The sequence below is a fragment of the Schistocerca americana genome, chromosome 3, assembly GCF_021461395.2.
Source record: "Schistocerca americana isolate TAMUIC-IGC-003095 chromosome 3, iqSchAmer2.1, whole genome shotgun sequence".
NCBI classification, from domain to species: domain Eukaryota; kingdom Metazoa; phylum Arthropoda; class Insecta; order Orthoptera; family Acrididae; genus Schistocerca; species Schistocerca americana.
The window spans coordinates 315,567,564-315,584,522 of record NC_060121.1 but is presented as its reverse complement, the minus strand read 5'-3'; the positions used below and the strand labels follow the sequence as shown (position 1 = coordinate 315,584,522).

The following is a 16,959-nucleotide window of genomic DNA, read 5'->3' as shown; positions in this document are numbered from 1 at the left end:
TTTGGTCCAAAACATATGGTGCCTGCTGTGAGCACTGGCGGCTCGAAACGCACCGCAAATAAAATGATGCTGTAAGATAAATAATCTTAAACATTATGATTCTTACGGTACATACATATATCCTTGACTTGAGCTTTTACATACTATTGACATTTGTCGGAAGAAAAGGAAGTTAGGATTTTAATGCCCCGTCGATATCAAGATTATCAGAGAAAAAGCAACAAGTCAGGTCTGACATGGATGAGAAACGAAATTTACCGTAGAATTCCTGAAAGAACATCCCGACTGAAGTGGCTCAAGCAAACCAGGAAAAAGCTTAATCAGAATGTTAGCACGGGGATTCGAAACATGCCGCATTCAAATGTGTATCCACAATCAAAGTCATTGCAACACCTACCTGGGTTTAGTACATTCATATTCTCTCTCTTTCTCTCTACTGTTTCTTCGTTCTATTTTCTCGTTATCTAGTTTACATTTGCATCTTTGTCGGTAAGTTCTCCATCTCTCCGAATCCTTCTTCCAACTATTCTTTTTCTTAATTTAATCCAAACTTTACTGCCGCGCTGAAGATGTTACGGCCTCGTCTGATTTCTTTTATAGCACTCATTGGCAACTAAGTAAAAAAGAAGGCCTGGCTCAATAACGATAGATTCGTAGCCAAACCATCTCACGCCCACAAAACTAATACAAGAAAGGATGAAATACGAAAATGATTATCACGAAAGAAAACATGTCAAAGACGAAGGAATAATTTAAGGGTGCGGTTGGAATGAGTGAAATGATTCAAAACATTGTAACTCACTGGTTATCAATTTTTTTTTGGATACACGGCTTCCGTGAGTTGAACATAAACACCTGCGGCTCCTTTCGCACATGACATCCAACTCTAAGTGTGGGGTCAAAAAACTTGAATACATAAACAAAGTGAACGAAAGTAGTTATTCCTTTATTAACTGTTGACATAACGCATTACATCTTGATGACGGTCACACTGAAATACCTATCTCATATACGTAAGTAGGACGTTGCAAAAGGTATCAAAATTCAAAAGGTCTCGTTACCTGCTTCCGGATTCTCCTGCCATCACCAGTCTCCAAAACTTAGGCAGTAATGAGAGACGAAATTCGGTTTCAATGAAGAGTCTGTAAGAAATGTCAGTAAATTTCTCTTGTACATCAGTAGTAACTGTTGATGGAAGTTTTGTACTGAGTGAATCTTTGATCCAGTTTGTTGACCAGCTCTTTCTGGAAAGCACTTCAGAAAGTAATCACTGAGTGCAGTTAAATGATTCACAATCAGAGACTTCAATTCTTCACTAAACTGAGAGTCATTGTCTTCTAAAGCCTAGAAGAGCGGGGTAAACGTAATGTATCTCATTATTATCAAATTTTTTCTTCCACAATAAGTTTTTTTTTTTCGAAGGCTGAAATTTCATCTGACACTTGCAGAATGTTGGTCTCATTACCTTGAAGAGATAGATCCAATGAATTGAGTTGTTCGAGGATGTTACAATGATACGCCAGCTTCAAAACAGTCACTGTCTACGAGTTTCTCGGAACTCAAATGTTTCTCTTGAACAAGGTAAGAGTAAATGCATGCACTCTTCTACGACATCCCATGTGAAAGCCATTTACTGTAATAAATTGCGGAATTGTTCTCAACCTCCATATCAAACCACATTTCTCGAAAACACCTCGACATAAATGTCCGAGTTTTAGTGAAGTTAGACCACTTCCCTGACTGATTGAAGAATCTCATGAGGGACATTGCTCGAGCTTTCTGATGCCAGTGCTCCTCGGTGAGTAAAACAGCGTGTCCAAATAGCAGCAGAGGACGCTTTACTTATAAGAGCTTGCATTCCGGCGTACCAGCCAGCCATACTTCGACCTCCATCTGCACACATGCCTAGACAATTTTTCCAGCGTGGTTTTCTTCTATAAAAGGGTGTAGTATTTCAAAGAGGTCTGTTACTGTTACTACAAGGTTATTTTCCTGTGGAAAAAATTTTCATGAAATTTGTTGTCACGTATAAGCCGCATGTAACAAATTAGATGAGCATCATTGTTGTTGGCTTTAGCTTCATCCAACCCGAATAGCGAAATCACCATTACCTTTGACTTTTGCGAACAACTGAACGTTAATATCGTCAGCCATATGGGATATTCGTTGAGCTGTCTGACATAGGGACACTTGCCAGTTGTTTCGCAGATGACTCACCTCAAAATGGTGTGAGGCATCTTGCTCTTTGCCACACGGTAGGCAACTTTATAAGATAAAAGAAGAGGCTTTGTAGAACTCGTAGCTTACTTAGAGAAAGTTTTCTTTGTTCTGTAATTTCTTTCAACTTGAGAGAAAAGTAGTATAGTAGTTTGTTTACCAAACTACCGTGACATTACTTCAAATGACACACTTTGGTCGTTCTTCATTTCCAACAGTCGTAGACGTAAAACACAATTCAAGTAATTGTCGTTATATTTTCTACGTGTAGTCACATCTTTTGAACTGCTTGATATTTTGACATGTGACTTTCGTCGTTACATTTGAAAATTTGTCCATGGTGACAACACAAGCCGCATAAGACAAACAACAATTAAAAACGATCAATTCAAGTAATTGTCGTTATATTTCATACATTTTCGTGTAGTCACATCTTTTGAATTGCACGATATTTTGACATGTGATGTTTTGTCGTTACATTTGAAAATTTGTCCATGGTGACAAACACAAGCCGCATAAGAAAAACAATTAAAAACGATCTACATTCGATAAAGTAATCTTCAAACTGACTGTTACAGAATAAAAACAAATGAGTCTTATAGTATGATTCGACTGCCGTCTGTCACGCTACCAGATAATCTCAGGAAACTCCGCTTCATTTTTGTTATAGACTGTGGCAGCAGCGCTCCAAGCGGACAGGAAGCTACAGTTCTGAATACCACATTGGATGAATGCAGATAGAATCGTTTGTATTGCTTTGTAACATAGTTGTCACAACAGGGAGCGTGTTTAGTGACATAAAAATCGGAAATTGCTAAATATGGCACTACGTTTGTCTTTAGTTCCCTAAGGATTTTAGGAGGTATGAAAAGGTACATTATAGGGCAGTTTATTTACGATTCCCTTCTAAACTACAGATACTTGATGAAGGAAGGTGTTTACTTTTAAGAACAAAAATGGCTAGTTAACAGCAGAAGACTTGACCTTTTGTAGAAAGATGTATATCTACTTAACAACGTGAAATTTTCTTCGCTACAACTCTAGTCAAATCAGTGAGTATGGAACGTAGGAAACTGTATGCAATGCAATATCTACATTATTTAACATACCATACAAACCACAACTGTAACTGAAGGGAAAACCACACAGGAATAATAACTGATAATTGAGCGTCAAAAGCAATAAAAATGTTTCCCAATAAAGAAGAAACAAGTTCAACAATTGTTGCTACATCTGAGCTACAAACGGCAGGAGTCTTCAAAATGTTCGCTTTCGAAGCAAAAGTAATTACATTTACAAAATATTCGTATATTAGAAAGTCGAGTGTCGTGTGAGAATGTGCGAATCATTGGAGTCCATACAAAATTGTTATGTGCCAAGAAAGTGCCTCTCACAATAAAACGTACAACAGAAGTATATGCTCCTCCTGCATGAAATATGCGTTTATATTCTCTTGCTTTCAGCAGAGTAAGCTGTAGTTATACACATACTCGAAGAGATTTCTTTATGAATAAGCTGTAGCTTAACGTAAAAATATAATAACTATTTCGTTAATAATGCAAATAAACCAAATTATTATTGTTTTGAAACCACCGCGACGCATAGCTTGAAAACCTCTGTTCTAAGCAGCAATAATGTTAATGGCAGATTGTGTTGGAAGTTCACGAATAAAATGACGTACGATGTTTTATAAAGGTAAACTGAAAGATCGGCCACAGTTACCTAAGAACCACCACCATTTAGGTACAAAGATTCCAACAGGAGTGCTGACGTCGACAACATAAAACATCAATAGAAAGAACAACACTGAACTGCAAACTAACATCAGGAAAGGTTCCAGATGCACATTAGAGATACGAAAATACAACAATAAACTGCTTGGACACAGATCCAGTAAATTCACAGAAAAAGAAACCAGAGATTTCTGTGTAAAGCTAGAACAAACGTGGCGACGGAAGAAAGAGAACAACACACGGAGTTTAAATATGTACGAGGGAACGAGGCGTTCAATTCTTATATTTCACGGAGGAGGTTCGATGCTGCCACGCCCTTTGTGAATTCCTGTGGGATATAAACTACGACTTACGTCTATCACCTCTAATTTCATGAACTCTTTGCTGAAAATATAGACGACAATATGTCATACTTGTTTGCCGTTGAGACTTAATAAATAGCTTATTCCACCGCGTAAATACAAAATAGTTCTGTTAATTCATCAGCTTTCATCTGCAAGATGGTTTCAGCTCTCGAATTCCAGTAAAGTGACGCCGGTGATATATACCGTGGCAGTGGCTGAAAAACTTGAAGAAAAAGAGCAGCCATTTCATAGAGTCTCCAGTAAAATGTTTGTGGAAAACAACACATGGAGAAAAAGCCACAATATCCCACGAAATCATCTTCGCTTGGGCAGTATATTAAAAGCTAGTTGCACAGAAACACGTCGATTCTCGAAAATAAGATCACAAATAACTGGGTGTAACACTTTGTAGGGATATGAAATAGAATAATCACATAGGATAAGTAGTGGATAATGTAGATGGTACCTTTCGGTTTATTGGTAGAATACACAGGGAAGTGCAATCAGTGTACAAAGGAGATTGCTTAAAAATCACTCGTGCGAACGGTTCTAGAATATTGCTCAAATGTATGGGATCCGTACCAGATAGGGTATAATGAACGTATACAGTGAATCGTCACATGTTTGTCTGATCCGTGGGAGAGTGTCATAGAGATACAGAAGGAACTGAACTGGCAGATTCTTGAAGACAGACGTAAACTATCCAGAGAAAGTCTATTAACAAAGTACCAAGAACTGGCTTTAAATGATTACTCTAGGAATACACTGCAACCCCCTATGTATCGCTCACATAGGGATAGTAGGGATAAGTTTAGAATAATTACTCCACTCACAGAGGTATTCAAACATTCTTCTCGCGCTCCATACGTGAATGGAACAGGAAGAAACCCTAATAAATCGTACAATGGGACGTTCTGTCTGCCACGCACCTCACTGTGGTTTGCAAAGTGCGGATGTAGATGTAATCAGCTGCCATTATATAGCCGTTAAGAAATTAACCACGCAAAGAAACGTCGTGGGAACTAGTAAGATTATGAGCGGCGTCCCATCACACAAAAATGGTAAAGGTTGTGAACGTTTACACGTAATGTTTCTTTGTGATATTATTCGCGAACACCGACAATAGGCCATAAAGATGTACTGTTAGAGCTGAGCGCGTTCGTAGTATTTCGTCGTGAGCCACCGTGCACTGTAGTCGTGGAAAAACAACGTGCTGGCCTACACATCTGACCATATATCTTAAAAGAGCATCAGAGAATTAGATTTCAAAATGAAGCCTAGCATCCGCGTCGGGAACAGACAGTCGAACTAGAATTTTTAGTGAGAAAAATCTTGGAAGGATCTCGTGGCAGACACTATACCGTTAACAACGAGCCAAAACGTTATGACCACTGCCGACCGCGAGACTGAATGCGCCCAGGTTCCTTGGCGCGTACATAAGGAAAGTATACACTGAAGAGCCAAAAGAAACTGGTACACCTGCCTAATATCGTGTAGGGCCCCGCAAGCACGCAGAAGTGCCGCAACATGACGTGGTATGGACTCGACTAATGTCTGAAGTAGTGCTGGAGGGAACTGACACCACGAAACCTACAGGGCTGTCCATAAATCCGAAAGAGTATGAGGTGGTGATCTCTCCTGAACAGCATGTTCCAAGGCATCCCAGATATGCCCAATAATGTTCATGTCAGGGGAGTTTGGTGGCCAGTGGAAGTGTTTAAACTCAGAAGAGTGTTCCTGGAGCCACTCTGTAGCAATTCTGGACGTGTGGGTGTCGCGTTGTCCTGCTGGAATTGCCGAAGTCCGTCGGAATGCACAGTGGACATGAATGGATGCAGGTGATTAGACATAATGCTTCGTATTTGTCACCTGTCAGAGTCGTATCTAGAGGTATCACGGGTCCCATATCACTAACTGCACACGGCTACACACCATTACAGAGCCTCCACCAGCTTGAACAGTCCCCTGCTGACATGCAGGGTCCATGGCTTCACGAGGTTGTCTCCGTACCCGTACGCGTCCATCTGCTCGATACAATTTGAAACGAGACTCGTTCGAACAGCAGCCGGCCAGAGTGGCCGAGCGGTTCTAGGCGCTTTAGTCTGGAACCGCGCGACCGCTACGGTCGTAGGTTCGAATCCTGCCTCGGACATGGATGTGTGTGATGTCCTTAGGTTAGTTAGGTTTAAGTAGTTCTAAGTTCTAGGGGACCGATGACCTCAGCTGTTAAGTCCCATAGTGGTTCAAATGGCTCTGAGCACTATGGGACTTAAATTCTGAGGTCATCAGTCCCCTAGAACTAACCTAAGGACATCACACACATCCATGCCCGAGGCAGGATTCGAACCTGCGACCGTAGCGGTCGCGCGGTTCCAGACTGTAGCGCCTAGAACCTCTCGGCCACTCTGGCCGGCTAAGTCCCATAGTGCTCAGAGTCATTTGAATATTTTTTTCGTTCGACCAGACAACATGTTTCCAGTCATAAACAGTCCAATGTCGTTGTTGACGGGCCCAGGCGAGGCGTAAAGCTTTGTGTCGTGCAGTCATCAAGGGTACACGAGCGGGCCTTCGTCTCCGAAAGCCCATATCGATGGTATTTCGTTGAATGGTTCGCACGCTGACATTTGTTGATGGCTCAGCATTGAAATCTGCAGCAATTTGCGGAAGGATTGCACGTCTGTCACGTTGAACGATTCGGTTCCGCTCTTGCAGGGTCTTTTTTCCGGCCGCAACGATGTCGGAGATTTGATGTTGTACCAGATTCCTGGTATTCACGCTACACTCATGAAATGATCGTATGGGAAAATCCCCACATCATCGCTACGTCGGAGATGCTGTGTCCCATCGCTCGTGCGCCGAGTATAACACCACGTTCGGACTCACTTATACTCGATAACCTGCCATTGTAGCACCATTAACTCTTGTAACAACTGTGCCAGACACTTGTCTTATATAGACGTTGCCGACCGCAGCGCCGTATTGTGCCTGTTTACATATCTCTGTATTTGAATATGTATGCCTATACCAGTTTCTTTGGCGCTTCAGTTTATATAAACAGAACAGAGACGAATGGGGAATTATTCTAGCAACGACATGAGCCACAAATGTGGTAATCCAGTGACATGCGCGACTTCGACAAAGAGCCCGGCGCCTGGGAAAGAGATCTCGAAAACGGGCAAGCAGTTCGGCTGTTCTTGTGCTGCTGTCGTGAGCTTTATATGGGAAGTGGTTGAAGGACGGTAAAAACACTAGAATGAGAAACGGCGTTAGACGTCCACCCATCAAAGAATGTGGAAGTAGGAGGCTTGTACGATATTTAAAGCACGATAGGCGACAATGTGTGGCAGATCTGATGACAGAGTACAATACTGGTACAGGCATAAGTGTCTAGAAGGACGTCATTCACACGTATTGCTGAACACGGGCTCCGAGGCAGACGACAACTACGTGTTCCCATGTTCAATTATGGTACATGGGGCAGGCCGTCATCGAGGTTGAACCGTGGATCAATGCAGACGTGTCGTTTGGTTTCCTGTTACACAAGGTTGATAGCTGTGCTCGGGTCCAGGTGAACGGCTGCACGAAACTTGCACCATGCCAGTGACAGAGGGCCGATGGGGGTGGTATTATGCTGTGGTGGACGTTCTCCTAGGCTTCCACTGGACGTTTAATGCTAACCGAAGGCATGATGACAGCTGTGCAGGACTTTCACAATATTACGGACCACCTGCATCCCTTCATGCTTGATGTCTTCCCCGATGGCGACAGCATCTTCCCAGAAGATAACTGTCCGTGTCACAAGTTCGTTATCGTGCTACAGTACTTTGAGGAGCGTGACAGTGAACTCACGTTGATGTCTTGAACACCAAATTCGCCTGACATGAACGCGATGGAACGCATCTGGGGCCCTACCCGGAGCGCCATCTTCGCGTCCACAAACCTCCGGCTCGGACTTGGGTGACCTGTAAGACTTTGCCACATACCACCGCAAACATACCGGACTTGTCGAATACATGCTATTAGTAAATGGTCATAATGTTTTGCGTCATCAGAGTGTACTGCCCCGTATTGTAAATGTGTGATAAATAATAAAATAACTTTCGTGACCTTAAATGTCAGTATTTTTTGTAGAATTTTCACTTCTGAAGTTAATATTAAATCTTCATCAATTTGGCAGGGGATTGCAGGATAATGAATACTGCATTACATGAGGGACTCGTAAAGTCGTCAATCCGCAGTTTGTGTGTTAGCTTGAAGTGTGACGGGATACATTTAATTTTTGAATCCAGGCCAATTTGACGAGGAGGCACCATACACAAAATGACATTCGAAGGAACGAAGATTAAGGTTTAATGTCATATCGACGACAAGGCCAAGTATTAGATACGAAAGGGATTGAGAAGAAAATCAGTCTTGTGTATTTTAAAGGAACATTTCAGATATTTGTTTCAAGTAATTTAGGAAAACCAAAGGAAATTCAAAACTTTTGATAACATTTTCGGGAAGCAGCGACATTGTAATCTATATAAAATCAGTAAAAAAAAAAAACAGTCTAGATCGCGATGGTACTTCATTAAAATGACCGGTTTCGGCCTATACTTAGGTCTGAAGATGGCCAAGTATAGGCCGAAACTGGTCATTTTAATAAAGTACCATCACAAATTAGTTTTTTCAATGATTTTACGAAGGAAAGTCGACTTTCGTGTCACATCTTCAGTGCTCTAATAAGAATATTTTCTTAGCGTAGCTGAAAGCATCAGTCGGCCAATACCTTTATCTACAAAGCATCAGTGGGCCAACATCTTTATCTATAAAGGCTTTCCAGAACATCTTGCTTGATCAATACCTAAGAGAACAGAAATATTCGAGAATGAAAGAAAAGCATGGTGGCATGAATAGTCGACAGGTCACGAAAACTGACAACGGCCGGGAGTGCGACGATGTGACCCTAATCCCCTTCATACCACGTCCAATGGGTAGAGAGGATGACGCGGCACTAGGTCGGTACCGATGCGCTTCAAGACAGAGTACACGTTTACGTTTACATGAATTACCGGAGGTGCTGGCACACTAAAGCTTAACGTCTGGCGGTAAGGTTCAGATGGTAGAACAGTTCTGAACTATTTGGTCTAGTATATTGTTTCAGTTTATATTGTTACCAAACAAATTACATTCTCAAAGTTCCCCTATCTGGACTGACCAACTACTGCAGAGGAAACCAACTGAAGCTTAACCCATCAGAAACTCCGGTATGAGCCTTCAATCCAAAGAAAAAACATGCTCCAAGGAAATTACAGGTAGCTTGGGAGGACCTTCAATTAGACCACTCTCCAACATTTAAGTATTTAGGTGTAACAATGGCCCGCACCCTCACTTACAAAAATCACTGCATAAACACCAAACAGAAAGTGTCGGTCAGAAATTACCCCCTTCGCAAACGGACTCGAACCAACTGAGGTACACAACTAGGCATGCTCAAAACTACTTACTGCCCTGGCTCTGCTATTCCACTGCAGAGTATGCTTGCCCTGTTTGGTAAAGATCCAATAATGCTAATCAAGTCAACATCCTCTGAATGAAACACACCGACGCATCACTGGCTGCCTGAAACTATACCATGTGGAAAAGTTTACTGCTTCGTAGGAGCAGCTCCACAAAGAAGAGAATGTGCGACCATGAACGAGAGGTCTAAACCACTTCTTTATACGTGCGCCGTCGCATGGATATCAACCTGTCCGTCAACTACTGAGGTCTAGGAGGAGTTTCCCCATACAACTGTAAATCTAAAAATCTAAACGAACCTCCTAAGACTGCACAGATCAGATTACGGGGGTGAGAAACACTCAGACACATCCTCCCAAGGCATAAGGAACACCGGTCTAGCTGGAAATCGTTAGGTTTCGTAATGGCACTGGCAGATCCAAATTGAGCATATTAATATATATTCTCGCTAATGAATTTTGTCCAAATAATCCACCACATTTTTGCAGTGATGTGCATACCTACAACACTTGAGGGGAAAATGACCTTTATTAACAACTGTTAAAGCTGTCAGTGTCTCAGAGAAGTGTCCAGTTGCAGCAATAATTTTTTTTTTATCATTTGTTGAATAACATAAAATGTGTGAGGGGTAGCGAAGCAAATTGTGCGTGTAATTTAAAATCATTTATCCTGGACTGGACAGCTCCTTTCGTTCCACTGAAGAATTTATACTTAAAAACTGGTAGCCAGCAATACGATTAAAGTGATAATGTGTTTATTGATGATAACACTAATCATGTATACATGTCCTGTAAACTGACTGGTTCCACATCTTTTCGATAACAGAATTGTTCAAATGATCTATGGAACATGTAACTAACTAATTACTAAAGGGGGCTTCCCTGGCCCATCTAGGCTCTACGAATGTGGCGAAGCTCGAATCTCAGCCCGCATCATGAACTGCAGCAAATGCCGTTTGAGAAGCACAATGGAAGACCTGATGGCAACACACCTAACACTTATGATTTGGTGAAATTATATGCAGATATGTTTTGTCATTACATATCATTACGTGATACAACTTGTATTTTATAATTGTTTCTGGTATTAATAAATGAATAACTAACAGTTATGTAGAATATGACTGCTATTGTGCAACTCGCGGAAGTTACAGGCAGCACACGCTGTCAAAGTGTCACAACGATGGTGATTTACATGGTTTATTTGGCGTCCTGTCAGACCACGGGATAATTCAATCGGTGTTGCACTGCTAATTCCAGCTATATGAACATGTCAAGTGATTTAATGCAGGTGTTAACATAGTTAACAGTCTTATTGTGCTTACGGTTTGTCAGCTCGTTGGTAGTAGTGTTTAGGTGAGATTACTAAAAATGGTTCTATTGGCTCTCAGCACTACGGGACTTCAAACCTGAGGGCATCAGCCCCCTAGAACTTAGAACTGCTTAAACCTAACTAACCTAAGGACATCACACACATCCATGCCCGAGGCAGGATTCGAACCTGCGACCGTAGCAGCAGCGCGGTTCCGGACTGAAGCGCCTAGAACCGCTCGGCCACAGCGGCCGGCAGGTGAGATTACTGGAAATTTATTTAGCGATTCACAAAACAACAATTTTTCGTTGCACTGGCCTGAAGTGCTGAAGAATAAATAAGCTTCTCTGAGAAACGTTCGCTATATCTAGGAAGTTGGTTTCATTGAATTACTACGGTATACTTCATTGCAAGTACACTAGCTGACAAAAAAAAGTGAAACACCCAAAAGACAAGGTACAATGTCAAAGTTATTTGGTACACATACACACCGTCGACAGGTATACATAAATGATTATAATTGCACTTATTTGTGACAAGTAGAAAGGCCACCAGTGCATTAGTGTTGTTACCACGCCTGGTAGAGTGGGGCGTGAACGGCTTCAGATACTGAGTGATCGCTGAACGACACAGAGATACCGCGTACCCGTGTGAGAGTGTTACCAGCAACTTTCAGAGTCTGAAAGGGGCTTCATTGCGGACTTCATCTGGCCAGCGGGTCGAATCGTACAATCCCCAGATTTCAGGGCGATTCAGATGTGAGAGTGGCCCGATGTAGGACTGCATGGGAACTTGAGAACAGGCGTACTTGTCAAGGTTCCGATCGACCACATCTGACCACCACAAGGGACGATCGCTATGTTATTCCCCGAGCACATAATTCCCTCACATCTGTGCTTGCCATCCAATAGCAAGTATTGGACAACCTGCAACACAGTGAGTCATCCGGCACCATTAGTCGGAGTAGCAGCAGCCGGGATAGAGAATTACTGTCCCATGGGTAGTATGCCTTTAACACAACAATATAAATGGTTGCATTTGGAGTGGTGGCATGACCAAGAAGCATGGACTGCTGACGAGTGGCGTCACATGGTGATCAGCAATGAATCGTGGTTCTGCTCTATCTCTGATGACCATCGTCGCCGAGTTTGGCGGCGACCTGGGGAGATGCCTCAGCCATCCTAAGTTTTGAAGAGGTACAGCGGTGTTACTCCTAGCATCGTGATGTGGAAAACCATCGGGTATGTCTTCAGACCACGGCTGGCAGTGACTGAGGGAACTCTAATGGCACAACAGTACGTCACGGACATCCTGCATCATGAGTTGCCTCTCATGCGATGGTACTGTGGTGCCATATTTCAACAGAACAATGCTCTTCCACACATCATACGTGTCTCTGCGAACTATCTGTGTGATGTTGAGGTACTCCCATGACCAGCAAGTTCCCCAGATCAGTCCCCATTAGAACATGTGTGGGGCCACCTCGGATGTCAGCTCTGTCCCACTGCCAGCATCTATTACATCAAGGACCAGTTACAACAGTTGCGGGCCAAGGTGCCCCAGGAGAGGATACAATGGCTTTATGTCCTTTCCAACAGATTCTGCTTATGCATCCAGCCCATAGCAGGTGCAACGTCATGCTGATAACTGGACTGATACTGCTAAATTCTTTTGCAAATTTAACTCAATTTTATGATCACTGAAATAACATCATATGCGCTGTCTGTCGAAGTTTCATTTCGTTCCCTCCTCTCTTCTGGGTGCTTCACCTTTTAGGTAAGGTAGTGTAGTGTAGTGTAAATTCCTTAGTCATTTTTGTATATCAGTTCAGAGAGGGTGTAAGGCAACAGCTTCTTTTCTTGAGCTTCGTATCGTTGTCTGGCAGAGCATGGCGGTTTTTTCGATTGTTCGTGGTTTAATGAACCGTGCAGTATTAATATTCTTCTTTCCATTTCTTCTGGAAGCTGCGCCTCATGTGTGTCCTTTCGCTAGCACTAGGAATGTCTAGTTCTAGTTTCATCCATCCCCATAGCTTCTTTGGCTAAATTAGAAGAGTGGTGAAGATTAGATACTAATGACGAGGAACTGAATCGACTAGAGGAGAAAATAAATTTGTAACACAACTTGACTAAAAGAAGGGATAGATTAATAAGACACATGATGAGGCATCAAGGAATAGTTAGTTTAATAATGGAGGGAAATGTACCGTGTAAAAATCGTAGAGGGATGACTTGGCAGGTATACATAAGCTGGTTCAGATGGATGTAAGTTGCAGTAGTTATACACAGATGAAGAGGCTCGCACATGATACAATACTATGGAGAGCTGCAGCAAACGAGTCTTCAGACTGAATACCAACAACACATGAAGAAATTAGTTCTTCTGATACGGCTTGAGGGACATGAAAATGAAACGTAATTGCTGTGTTTCCATTATCATGGGTTCCAGACGGGATTAATGGTGGATTGTTCTATTTTGTGACATCTTTTATTGTAACTTATTTACAAAAAAAATTAACGGTATACTCCAGGGGAAACGTTTAAGAGGCAGCAATAAAATGAAGCCCCTCTATTAATTAACGCAAATTAAATTATCGCTAATGTCGTGGCTTTTGACTCGCCTCTTTGCGCGCAGCATATCATAGTAAAAACACCGGACCCACAGAGGATGACCTTACATCTATTATCTACAAATAATTATAAAGTGTATAAAACAATGTAGTTTTTATTGTAACTCTTACTACGATTTCATCCCACGCCATTTACGGATGACGCTTGGGAAGAGTGCTTGCTTTGTGGGTGCTGTTATTAGTCTAATTTTATCTGTGGGAATGATACGTAAAAGGTTGAAAAGCATTTACAGAGTCCATCATGAACGAAGGAAGGAATATTAGGATTTAACGTCCCGTTCCGTCGACGACAAGTTCATTAGGGACGGTCCGACAAGGTAACCGTTTAGATGTAGTAAGCCGCTTTCCGCGAGATATTGCACTTCTTTCTTCGACGGTTTGCAGGTTATGATTTTTCAGTGTTTCTGCCCCCACTCTCGAGCTGCTGTTTTGACTACACCGGAATATCTCCGGTTTTGGTAATCTACCATTGAATCGATATCTGCCACTAGCGTTACCTCCTACTGGGCCTAAATGATTTGACACATTGTTGCTCCCTAGTTTTTGAATGACACGACTGACTCCATTTGACACTCATTAACCCATTAGTTAAAGGTTTTTAGGTTTCATGAAGTGCACTATATTACATTTTTCTATATTAACACCAAGAGTCACTCTCTGCAGCAGGTGATTTTTGTCCAATACCTAACTATATGTCGGATCACGCTTACCCTTGATAGCCGCATCACCTATAGAAGGCCGAGTTAGCGACTTATACTGTTTTTTGGCCATTAATGTGTATAATAAACAATAATGGTCCAATTGCATTTTCCTTAGGAATCTATACCTGTCGGTGACTACTGAACACCCAGGACAGAGGACTGCGTTATAGTAACGAAGTTGTCAGTCCAATTGCAAAGCTGGCTATATGTGCTCTATGAACATGAACTTGAATAAGCAGTAAGCATATCGAAGCGAACGATGTACTTCGAGATATGGCATATACACATGTAAACGAAACGGAGAAGAGTATGGCGAATGTCCGAACAATAGCGCAGCAACTGCAACTGGCTGTTCGTTGTCTTCCAGTAAGGCACAGCACAGGACAGGTCAGGTCAGTGAACACGGCACGGCGGAATAGACTTGTCTGCGGTGCGGGGGCGCGTCGTACACGCAGGGCGTGGCAAGATGAGACCACAGCTCGGCTTCCCCTTGCAGAGCAGTTGAACAACCGCACGCGGTCGGCCACTTCAGCTAACGAACAGTACAGTTCGCTAACGGTTAATAAATATTACGGACTCACCAATACGGCTTGCGATTCGATATTAGTCATGCCGGTCACTGTGTCATTCAAACATTCGAGTTCAATTCTATGGTAATGCAAGACACTATTCGTTACTGCATATCTTCTATCAGCATTGTGATAATAAACATTGTTTTTGTCTGTTTCTAACGTGGTCAGACTTGCCAATAAGTCACTAGATCGTACTTAACATCCGAACAAATAATACTGCACCTTGGCGCATGTGTAATGCATCTCTCCTCCAACAGTAACGAACGCCAATCTGACCAGCTGTCAACGCGCACATGGCGCCCTTTTCAAATTGCACGAAAGCCGCAAAATTGTGTACGGGCTATCAGTCACTTGTTCTTCAGGAATGGGTGCAGAAATTATTTTGGCAGTATAGTCTCCGAGCAAACAAACTGCAGCACACAAAATAGTAACGAATGTGAATATCCGCCAATATACATGACTTCTCTACCGTTTGCGATTCAGCGTAGTTTCGTCCAGGATGGTGCTATAAGAAAAATTGTTTTTCGGGCACTGCCATAACACGAATGCGCATAATGTTAATCTGTGTACAAATCGCTCTATTCAACTTATAATGATGAGAAATGTATTTTTTACTGTCTTGGGTCGATACACCTTCCCTTGCAGCACTAGCGCAGTTCGGAAACTATCACATCGACAGTACAACAGTTAAGCCAACGTTTTCACTACACCAATTTTCAGAAACGGATAGTTATTGGTGGAGCATATATATGTAATAGAAAAACATTTAATGAACATTTTATTTCCGAGAAACAAAAGTTTCGAATCGCCCCGCAATACATTTGAAAATATTTCTTTCTTCAAATATAAATATTACGAACAGCTGACGTGCTAGTAGTATATAATATGTGGCTATTTCTTTTGAATTAATCTTCAAACGATATGACTTAATAAAACAATGATTATAAACAATCCTCTGATTTGAAGCCATGCTATCACTCAATCGGCTATCATGCAGCGTATTTAAATGAGCACTTACCCGGTGCGTTAGTGCAATCAAGAACTGTGTGCATGCACGGCTACGCCTCGCGTTACAGAATAATTATCACACGCGACTTCTGTGATGAACGGACTCACAGTTTCCCCCGACCGTCTTTTCCGAACTGCTACCGCATTTGCACTGAGCTCTTGGTCTTACGGTATGGACAGCGCGTAACAGCTGATGCTGAAGGCAAGTAAAACACGCGCCCCTAGTGGCGGGTGCGGCTACTGTGTCACAACTGTTGCTGCACTGCGGCATCACGTACGCCATCGTGCGACAGATGTACGCACTAAATGCAGTAGCGGCTACGCCAATAAGCGGGACCTCTGGTTTTCAGTAGTACATAGCTTGTACTACGAAATGATTTCGCGTTAGGTACCCACACTTGTAGCAAGTGTAGAGCAGGTTTAAAACGTAGCAATGATTTACATAATGGATTATGTCCAAACGCACAGATCTCAGTTGCGGAGATAATGAGTAATATTACAGTACGAAATCTAGCCAAACTTTGAAATTTCTGCAGTGTGTCCTATCGAAGGAATAACTATATGCAACAAAATAGTTGAATGACGAGCGTACACTATTGCCGGTGGAAAGACGAGCCATACAGTTTGCTCTAGTTTGCACTGGCAAAGTAAATTTCAGCAAGTGTTCGTCGCTCACTAGCATCCAACTTTATTAAAAAACCACTTATTTTAGAAAAGAATGTAAGGGGGCAATGGAACTACTAAAATTAAGCAAAGCTGTGTTCATCCCATGATAAATTAAATGTCCACTCATTATAAAGAGCCATTAGACTTCTTGAAACATAATCAAAATTAGATTTCAGTATATCCATTGTGGATGACGAACTGCGACTGTGATTTAAATTGGCGATGTATCTAGTAGTAAATACGCAACCAGTCGCTTTTTCACGATTTATTCAAGCA

The 16,959-nt window shown here is 42.1% G+C and overlaps 1 protein-coding gene across 1 annotated transcript in view; it reads right to left on the bottom strand.

Moving 5' to 3' along the window:
- Positions 1-16,204, bottom strand: part of LOC124605686 (shootin-1-like) — a 302,657-nt gene extending 286,453 nt beyond the window's left edge. Inside the window, exon 1 of the mRNA XM_047137542.1 lies at positions 16,028-16,204. The gene's annotated coding sequence lies outside the window, so the exon portion shown is untranslated. The remainder of the gene's footprint in view (positions 1-16,027) is intronic.
- Between the last annotated feature and the right edge of the window lie 755 nt (positions 16,205-16,959).